General features: G+C 33.1%; 1 long non-coding RNA gene across 2 annotated transcripts; it reads right to left on the bottom strand.

Moving 5' to 3' along the window:
- Positions 1-729: 729 nt before the first annotated feature.
- LOC117213194 lies at positions 730-7,802 on the bottom strand. Of its 2 annotated transcripts, XR_004488598.1 has the most exons (5): positions 7,665-7,802; positions 7,042-7,226; positions 6,873-6,963; positions 3,237-3,430; positions 730-963 (listed from the first exon to the last, which is right to left on the bottom strand). It is a non-coding gene; the product is annotated as an uncharacterized LOC117213194 (long non-coding RNA). The 2 variants fall into 2 exon arrangements; XR_004488597.1 differs by lacking the exons at positions 730-963; positions 3,237-3,430 and having other exon boundaries at positions 6,304-6,963; positions 7,665-7,787.
- Between the last annotated feature and the right edge of the window lie 1,226 nt (positions 7,803-9,028).

The following is a 9,028-nucleotide window of genomic DNA, read 5'->3' as shown; positions in this document are numbered from 1 at the left end:
GCAAATAAATTGATCCATTACTCAACCGAGCAGTCATCTTCCTTCCTTTGCTTCTGTTCACTCGCCTCACCCGCTGCCGCGTCCTTCCGCGAGCCTTTTTCCTTCAGACTTTTCCGGGAATGCTGCCAGAGATTCGGTAAAGCCCCTTTCACGCCCTGTTGCAGAGACGATGATACGCTGCGATTTACTCAGCCGAGTTCGTCTACCTAGCTACCGGGAAACCGAGAAATTGATGGCACTTCGAAGGGATTCGCTGCATCCTACCGTATAAGTATGCCGAAAGTGTCTGCACTTGACTTCTTGACAGTCAATGCTTGCCTTTCGGTTCATAGAGGACATCCATTTTCTATTTTGAGCAACATCACAATAATGCGTCCAACGATAAATATGTAGGTATATTCCATATTAGTCAATATCAATTTCATATCTATTCAAGCTAAGATAATAATCCATGTATTACCATAGATATCAGCTTTTTAAGCAAGCTTAAAAATCAACAATATACGATATGTTTCACACATACAGAAACTGTTAACTTATTTTAATAATTATGTACTTTTTAATATCAATAACAATATAAAACAATAGTTTGTATCATAATTAATTATTTCCGAACAATTTACTAATTTTCGATATATGAAGATTCTATGTTATTTCAAATTATCTTTAATCAAATATTATTCAAATAAAGTTATTACATTGATTAAAAACATAAAATTAATTTTGTCCTTTGCGAAAATCGATTTATTACTCAACTAAGTAGTTATTTTACTTTCTTGGTATTACTCGACCACTTTACTGCTTTCAAGGTTGTACTACTACGGATCATTCTCCTTCAGACTTCCTTGGGAATTCTGCCAGAGATTTGGTAAAGCTCTTTTCACGCCCTGTTGCAGCGATGGTGATATGTATTTCGCGATCTCTCACTGATTTACTCTGCCATGTCTGCTTCCTTTATTGAAGCTAAAAGCATTTACTATACGTATACTGTTGATCTAAATATGTAATAAATATTCTCTTTTCATTTGTTGTATATTGAATTTTTTAAATCATTCAATTCAGTTATTTGAAAGAAGAAATGGAAGAAACTTTAATAGGGGTATATTATAGGGGACACTATTATACAAATAGTAGGAAAATGAAAATAGTATTATGTTTCCAAATGTATAAACTCTATTCTTAATCAGTTTTCAAATATTTAACAGAAGATTCAATAAAACATTTTTTGGCAGAAACAAGAAAGAGGTTATGAAGCATTTCTGAAAAATATGAACTCGTTAAAACTGATAATTACGCAAGACTGATAAATAATTCTGTCAAATCTTACAAAAAAATTAGTGTACTCAACGCCTAGGCCATTAAGAACTACAGTCAGATTTAATTATTCTACTAAATTTTAACATAATATTAATCTAGCGATCATTATTCTATCAAATTTTATGTTTAACAATTTTTACTTGGGACTGTAAGTTATTTAATTTGTAGGTAGACAAATGTTTTGTGTATGATTATTCCAATGTTATGATGTAAGTCATTAAATTTTATGAACGATTTCTCTTTTATAAGAATTACATATTCCTGTGGAGTATTTCCTCATTCTACATTAATAAAATTAATGAAAATCTATTTTCTTATGTAGATACTTTTTATTGACATTTTGTATACGGATTTTTTTTATTTATATGCGTAGATCTAATTACGAGTACGATAATTAGGTAAACAAATTATAGATAATTAAACTTTTTTTTCAAAACTGATGAAACTCATGAAGCAATCTAATCAAAGATTGCGTCATTTGCCCCTTATACAAAAATTATGTCAACTTTACGTCTACTTTAATATAGTTTGCTTCATGTTATTTTATGTCATTTATAACGGTGGTAATAAACATAGCTACAGCATCGAAAACAAAGATAATAACCATTATCAAGTAATAATATACGAGACATAAATTAAACCTCTTAAGTTCTATTTAAAATCATGTACAAAGAGAGAAGTAAGGAACAATCTAAAGATAAACAGTTTGTCGTGTAAGTACGTGTCAAAGATTCAGCAGGCACTGAAAATGGTTGATTTTTGTGCTGTAATGAAGGTTATAAAAGAAAATGGACGGAATCGTTAGTCGTTACGAGTTCCGCTTCTTCGCATCTTTTTCTTTGTAGCGTCTGTTTCCAGCTATCATTGAGACTTCGTCAATGTCTTCAAATGCACCGTGTTTTATTATCTACAATATATGTATTTTTAAGTCCTGTGCATTCAACATCCGGATCATGTTTTAATGACTATTTCGCGTGTGTAAATTGGTATAATTCAGTTTCGCTACATGATTTTCCTTGTGCTGAAATGACTTACTGCTCTCATTGTTAGATACCTCCATCCGCGTTGGTTAATTAAACAAGAGATTAATTAACGCGCCTGAGATTTCCTGTTTTATACAATTACGAATTTGTACAGTACCAAGCTGAAACTCATTACCTCTTCTATAACATGCTCCCAACACTGTTATTAGAAATATAATAACATAGTACAAATATAATAAAAAAGTACAGACTTTGTTGAAAGAAGATTTGGTTAAACGAAGATATTCCTAATAAAATAATTATTTATAGTGATTTATTGGTTTTCGTTCTTTCAATATTGTTTTTATGATATGTAATATGATACATTGTGTACGATTTTATGGTTATGCCTTTTCTTACAATATGTTTTTATCTCATTGAATATAATTTTCTTCGTATCTTTTACTCTCACTTTAGAGTTTCACAAAGAGCACAAATGTATATTTGCATATTGATTTATATATTCAAATATCAAGCAAATTTAATTATTTCCTCGCGAAACCAATTATCAGTATTTTTTGTTTTTCTGGAATTCCACAATCTCATATTGTGTATACTTGGTTTGGAATAATTTAATAATAAGTAGAAAGCGAATGATGTAGAATAATAATTTTTGCATCAATTCGTGTGTAAAATTACTTTTTTTATCGAGCACTATCGAACGATTAAACCTGTAGTTGTTTGCATATCCGGTTTATGTTTCAATCTGGTTCCATCAATATGAATAAACACCCGTATGTGAGGTAGTTTGCTGCTGCATTAATATGTATTGGCAATAAATCGATATCGATAATTAAAATCTGTGCCTGCCATAAGGCCTTTGGACGTGAGCGCGTTTATATAAAAGTTCAATTTGTTATATGTAACTGTGCGAGATGACTATAAATATTGCGTTACCCTTTTTAACTGAGGCCGTAAATCCGCGTGATTTATATCCAAACCGTCTGTAAGTGTGTGAAGGGGTCGAGATTCTGTGTATCGTTGCATTGTGTCGCAAAATTTTCATATTTCTTCCTGCTAGACAAAAGCCAGTTCCGTTTTCCGTTTAATTTACGTAATCGATGATGACGAACGTCCAGATACATTTACCACTGCAATAAATATTGAGAAATGTAATTACGATATTAATTCATATGTTATTGTGCCTTCATATGTTCTAAATTGAAAAATAATTACATTCAAATGACTTGTATAACCTAAAAATCGACAAGAATTACGGACGTAGTATCAACTAAATCAGGATCAGAATTAGGAAGTGTTAACTGTTTAATTTAATTACATCTGTTCTCCTTGATCTCTTTTGATAAAAATTCCAACTCTTACTTTAACGAAAATGATCCCGTTTTTTTTTTTTTCGATACGAACTACAAATAAATGAATAAGGAACGAAAAATTCGATTAATTCGTTTAAATACTAAATCCTGAAAATCTTTTACAATTTTGTGACCGATTTTATTTCATCTTATTGATCTTTTAAAAATATTCAATGCTAATTAATATGACAGGATGATTATTGGTTTGGCAGAGTAGCGAAAACAATTTCGGACCACAGTGAGTGCGTCGCGCATCTGGAATGAATTTTTCGCAGGACAACGCGGCTGGATATCGTTGGAGGTTGGCTTAGCACGAGCCGAAAAAATATTTTCGCAGGCAGATGCGTACGGGCGGCGTTGTAACGGGGCCAACGAGTTTGAACATCAGTCACGAAAAAGAGAGATTAAAAAAAAGAGGTAGGAGAACGCCAAAAAAGTCCGGGAGATGGGTTGTCCGAATGAGTGGGTTGAGTGAGTGAATGACAGATAGACAGCAACCAGACAGGAGACTGACAGCACGGCGGCGGGCTGACAGCTTGCCACTCTGCCGGGCGTTCGCAACATCGAGTATTACCGACTACCGTACGTGTTGATCCTTGTCCCATTCATCGACAAAAAGCGAACGAACCCCCGATTTTGTTCTATCTCAACTGACAGGATCGATGATCATTTTTGAAAGAACAAGAGTCACTGGTCCTTACCCTTTCACTTTAGTTTTATCAATAATAGTCGCTCTAGCCAATTTTCTTTTCTTTCTTCTTCCCACTTCCTCTGTTTTCTTTCTTTCTTCTTTTTTTATGTCAGCATTTGTTTACGAATTTTCGAAAATATCTATCATTCTAATGTTTGTTTCCAGTGACATTTCACCGTTTATGTGTTATAAGCGATTTATATATGTACATATCTGTTTGAAACAAAATTGATTGTATCGTCCTTCAAATAAAATATCGTCTTATTTTTGTTGAGTAGTGATGCATCATTGATCAAATTCTATAAAACAAATTGAAATTATAAATGCTAACCTTTTCGTTTTGTACACTAATTTTAATCGTCTTAAAATGGAAGTCGTTTCATAGTTTCATAATTTTGTAAATACGAGAGAAGTATATTTAACACTAAAATGACGCAAATATGTGAATAATATGTTTCTTTCCTGAATTCATGGAAAACAAGAGTGACACTGAATTCAATACTTTCCCTAAAATGCGTAATTAAAATTAGTTCATTACCCAGTTATATGTCAATGTCATCAAATTATTGTGTATGATTTTGCTATTCATCGTTACAAACACTTTAAAAAAGTAATATTTTTGTTTGAGTTTTTATTTACTTACGTTACCGAATTTAATACTTCAAGATATTTAGTAATTGAAGGGTAATTCTCTTATTTGTAAAAAAAGACAGCCAAAAGAATAAAGTTAAGTTTTCAAATTCTACCTATAGGATTCGAAGCATTATAGTCTACGAGACAAGCGGTAAAAGTTCTTGACGCAATCGTACGAAATGAATTACCGGATTCTTAGGGAGGCGTCATTGTTCAGAATAGGAGCGGCAGTTCCAAGAAAGTACGAATTACTGTCAAAAGTAAACCAAAGTAGGGTATACTTATGACTACAAATTAAGTATAATTCCAGCGGCCGTAATAACGTAACAACGGACCGCTACATAATTATTCTACGTAATCACCAGGACCTTGAAGCACTGTACTGCCTTTTAAAATTGCACTTAAATTACAGTCATACAATATTTGAGGAATATCATTCACGTGTATGGCGTTGAATAAACTCTTAGGCAAGAGATGTTCGGGATATCGATGAAAACGTAATATGTATTGTACAGTTAAAAATTAAATGCGAAGTATTTAAATATTTACAAAATGGATTCGGATTGCTACATTTTGTATAATTCTTGCAATTTTCTGTACTTACGAATAATATAATCTGTATTATAAGCAAGCCGTTTATAAGTTACAAATGTTATTTCTTTCATTTTGAATTATATAGATAAGTTATGAGTAATCTCATACCATTGCAAATTAATATTACGAAAAATTTCTGAGATTATTCGTAATATCTGCTAATGTCATTAAAAAATAAGATCTCATAATTCCACAAATTTAACGGAGTAGAATGTTTGCGCAAACTTTTTTAGTGACTCTGACGGAAGTTCCCTTAATGACGCGAGTGAGAATAATTAATCAATGTTCACTAAAAAGTTATATAATTACGTACGTGGGCAAAGCGTCACACGATTTAATCAGTCCGTGATCACGCTTGTTAGAATTACAAGGAAACGGAAGTACAAAAAACTCGCATATTATAGAGATAAACATGCAGGCCATACGAAACGATACCATCTTTCCTTCCACTCGTGTTTTGGTTTTCGTTAAAAATAGATTTATACTTTCTTTTAGGTATTATGCGAGATTACTATTAGATATCGTAATTTACTCAGTTATTTTTTACTTTATGTAGTTATGTGTTTTAGTATGATAAATATCCTTCCGATCTTTATGTAGATAAAGCAAATTTAATACTCATCACGTTCATTAAACAAAAAGAAACTAAAAAATAGTTCATCTTATATTAATTAAAGTGTTAAACACGAACATATGATATATACTTAAAGCCATAATTTAGTTGGATAAACTAGAAGATATACGATTTAGTATAATTTTATATTACACAAGTTATCTATTACCATTTTGACGTGAGTAAAATATTGTAATTAGTTTACAATGATTTGTTTGCATTATTAACATTTTTTACCTTTAACTAATTTTATAGGAGAAGAAAACGATATGTTTATTCTAATTTTTTACCAAGTTCTATTATAAAGTAACAAACATATTGTTTGCAAGCTACTCCTTGTTGAATTTTTCTGAAATTTTATAAAAGATTTATATATGTGAAATAATATAGATGTATATATATAATACGATGTATCAGTGGCGAAAGCAGAAAGTCTTTTTCCGTTAACGGTAGGACTTCAATCTTATCTTATATAAAATAAACGAACGCAGATGACGTATTTCCACTTCGTAGAACATATTCGCGAGCAATAATTCAAATTGAAAAAAGGTCGAGCGTTATGTAGATTGATCGTCAGCTCGGAAAGCAAGGAAATGAGAGTGCAAAGGAAGCAGAAAAATAAACGCAGGAGCGTACAGGTAACAAGAGGCAAAGTGGCCGTCTCCCCACTAGCGAGGTTCCCTCCTTACCCCTGACGTGCACGTTTCTTCCTTCTTCTCCTCTCTTCACTGGGCAGGTGAGCAGCGAGTCCGTGGTGCGGGTTACCATTATGTCTACAACCTTGAATTAAAATGCCGTATAATGACACAGCTAGGCAGCCTGTATAATTTATGTCCATAAAAATAAAATCATAATTACAGAGGCGCGGACTGCGAAAAGACGGTAATAATATGGCTGCCCGCTGTGCTTGTTGCGTGTTCAGCGCGTGTATATCGTGTTCGTCGTTGATGCTTCGCTGTTGTTGTTATTGTTATTGTTGCCGTTATCCTCCTGATGTCACATAGTGGCAGTGCCGCGTTGTATCATATACAACAATGTGCGTTCTACGATTAAACGTACAACGTAAAATTTCATAGATTCTGCATGATCGATAAAATAAATTTGAACTGTTTAAATACACGATTACAATAGAATAAAAAATGATTAAGTGATAACGAATATGTAAGAAAGATAAATTAAGCAGAATTATAAACTTTCTTATTTCATTACCTACGATAAATTTTGAAGAAATAATGTAACTTTTAATTGTAATCGTATATCACACAGTACATGATCCAATCTTATGACTATACGTGTGTTGGAATAAAAAAACGTTGAAAGAAAGATGCAAAAGGAAATAGGAATAAGAAAGACGATTGCTCGTCAGCTTAACGTCAAGATCTTAAACTCTGTGTTGAACGACTGCCGAGTACGGAAAATTAATAAATGTGCCAGAAAAATTAATGGTGCCGAAAACTCCGCTTCGACGACATTAATCTTACGTGGCAAAGTGGCAACGGGTTTTCCAAGACGCGCGCAGAAAGAAATCGTTTCAGCTCCGTTTCTCACCGTCCGTTCGTAGTGCAAATCGTCATGAGACTCTGAAACGCGAACGGAAAGGCGATGTGAGATCGCGTTGATGAATGCCCCCATTACACGAACACCGCTAGTTACTCCTCGGAGATAAACCGCCTTCATTACTCACTTTCTGGCGTGACCTTATTCCCCCCTACGGCCTCGCACTCTCTCTCTTTCTGTCTACACTCCTCTTTCCTCCCGCCCCTCTTCCTTCGCCCTCTCCTTTTCTCTCTTATAGCTATTAAGTTAATGCGAATTAATAACAGTGGCTTTTTCTAGTCAACAGCCGCTTTCTTGCAGCAATACAGGTATTTTAGTGGATAATAAATTTTGACCTCGGGGAATATATTATAACTGTGGTTTGAAAGCGTACACATCAAGGGGTGGCACACTCTTAACAGATTGGATCGTTTGTCTTCAGACTCGAAACTGCATTATGTTAGATACGTAGATATTAATGCGACAATGCAATTATCAGTGTTAGATAGAGCTGACCCACTTGTTTTTTACTTCGTCATGGTTCTGCTATAATTTTCATTTCTAATTTATGGGTTGATTATTGAGAAACGGAAAGTTTATTAGTATTCGTTAACGAGAGGTGTGTATGCCAATAAATTTCAAAACAATCGTGAAACAATCATTCGACTTTCTTGTCAGGCAATAAAATTACAGTAGTTTCTTACCTGGGAGATTGTATATCTTTTTATCATAAAAGTAGGAAATATTCGTACGTGGAACAAGATTATAAATAGATATTTTTTGCGTTTTTCTTTAGCTATTATATCCTTTTGCGATATCTTTTAAGATAGATATTTCTAAGTGTAGATACCTATCCTAGATCTTTATATATACATACACATTCTTAAATACCGTTCATAATCAATGATCAACTGAAAATACTGTATAATTACCGTTCATTATCAATGATCAAGAGAGAATAGAATATTTTCTATATTGATACTTTCTTGAAGGCATGTAAAAATGAAACTATTGCTAACAAAGGCAATTTAACATTATTCACATCGTACTTTCTAAATTCGTGAGCATTTGTCAATATCGTTCAAATAAATATCAGGCAATTACACTTAATGGGTCACGGTACGCGTTCAATGAAACCAGTACAAGCTTAATTGGATATTAAATTAATGACCACTACGTGTGAATCAAACAAAATACTGTAAATCCGGTTAGGAGGGAAATTGTAATTTATATTTCGCTAGACGGTGGTGTGTTCCATGATAAATGACAGTATATTTTTAATGCCCCACTGACATGTACGCTTTGAAAT

Source organism: Bombus bifarius, unplaced genomic scaffold (assembly GCF_011952205.1).
Source record: "Bombus bifarius isolate JDL3187 unplaced genomic scaffold, Bbif_JDL3187 scf7180000008519, whole genome shotgun sequence".
NCBI classification, from domain to species: domain Eukaryota; kingdom Metazoa; phylum Arthropoda; class Insecta; order Hymenoptera; family Apidae; genus Bombus; species Bombus bifarius.
Note: the sequence above shows the minus strand (reverse complement) of the source record. Positions and strands in the feature narration are given on the sequence as shown.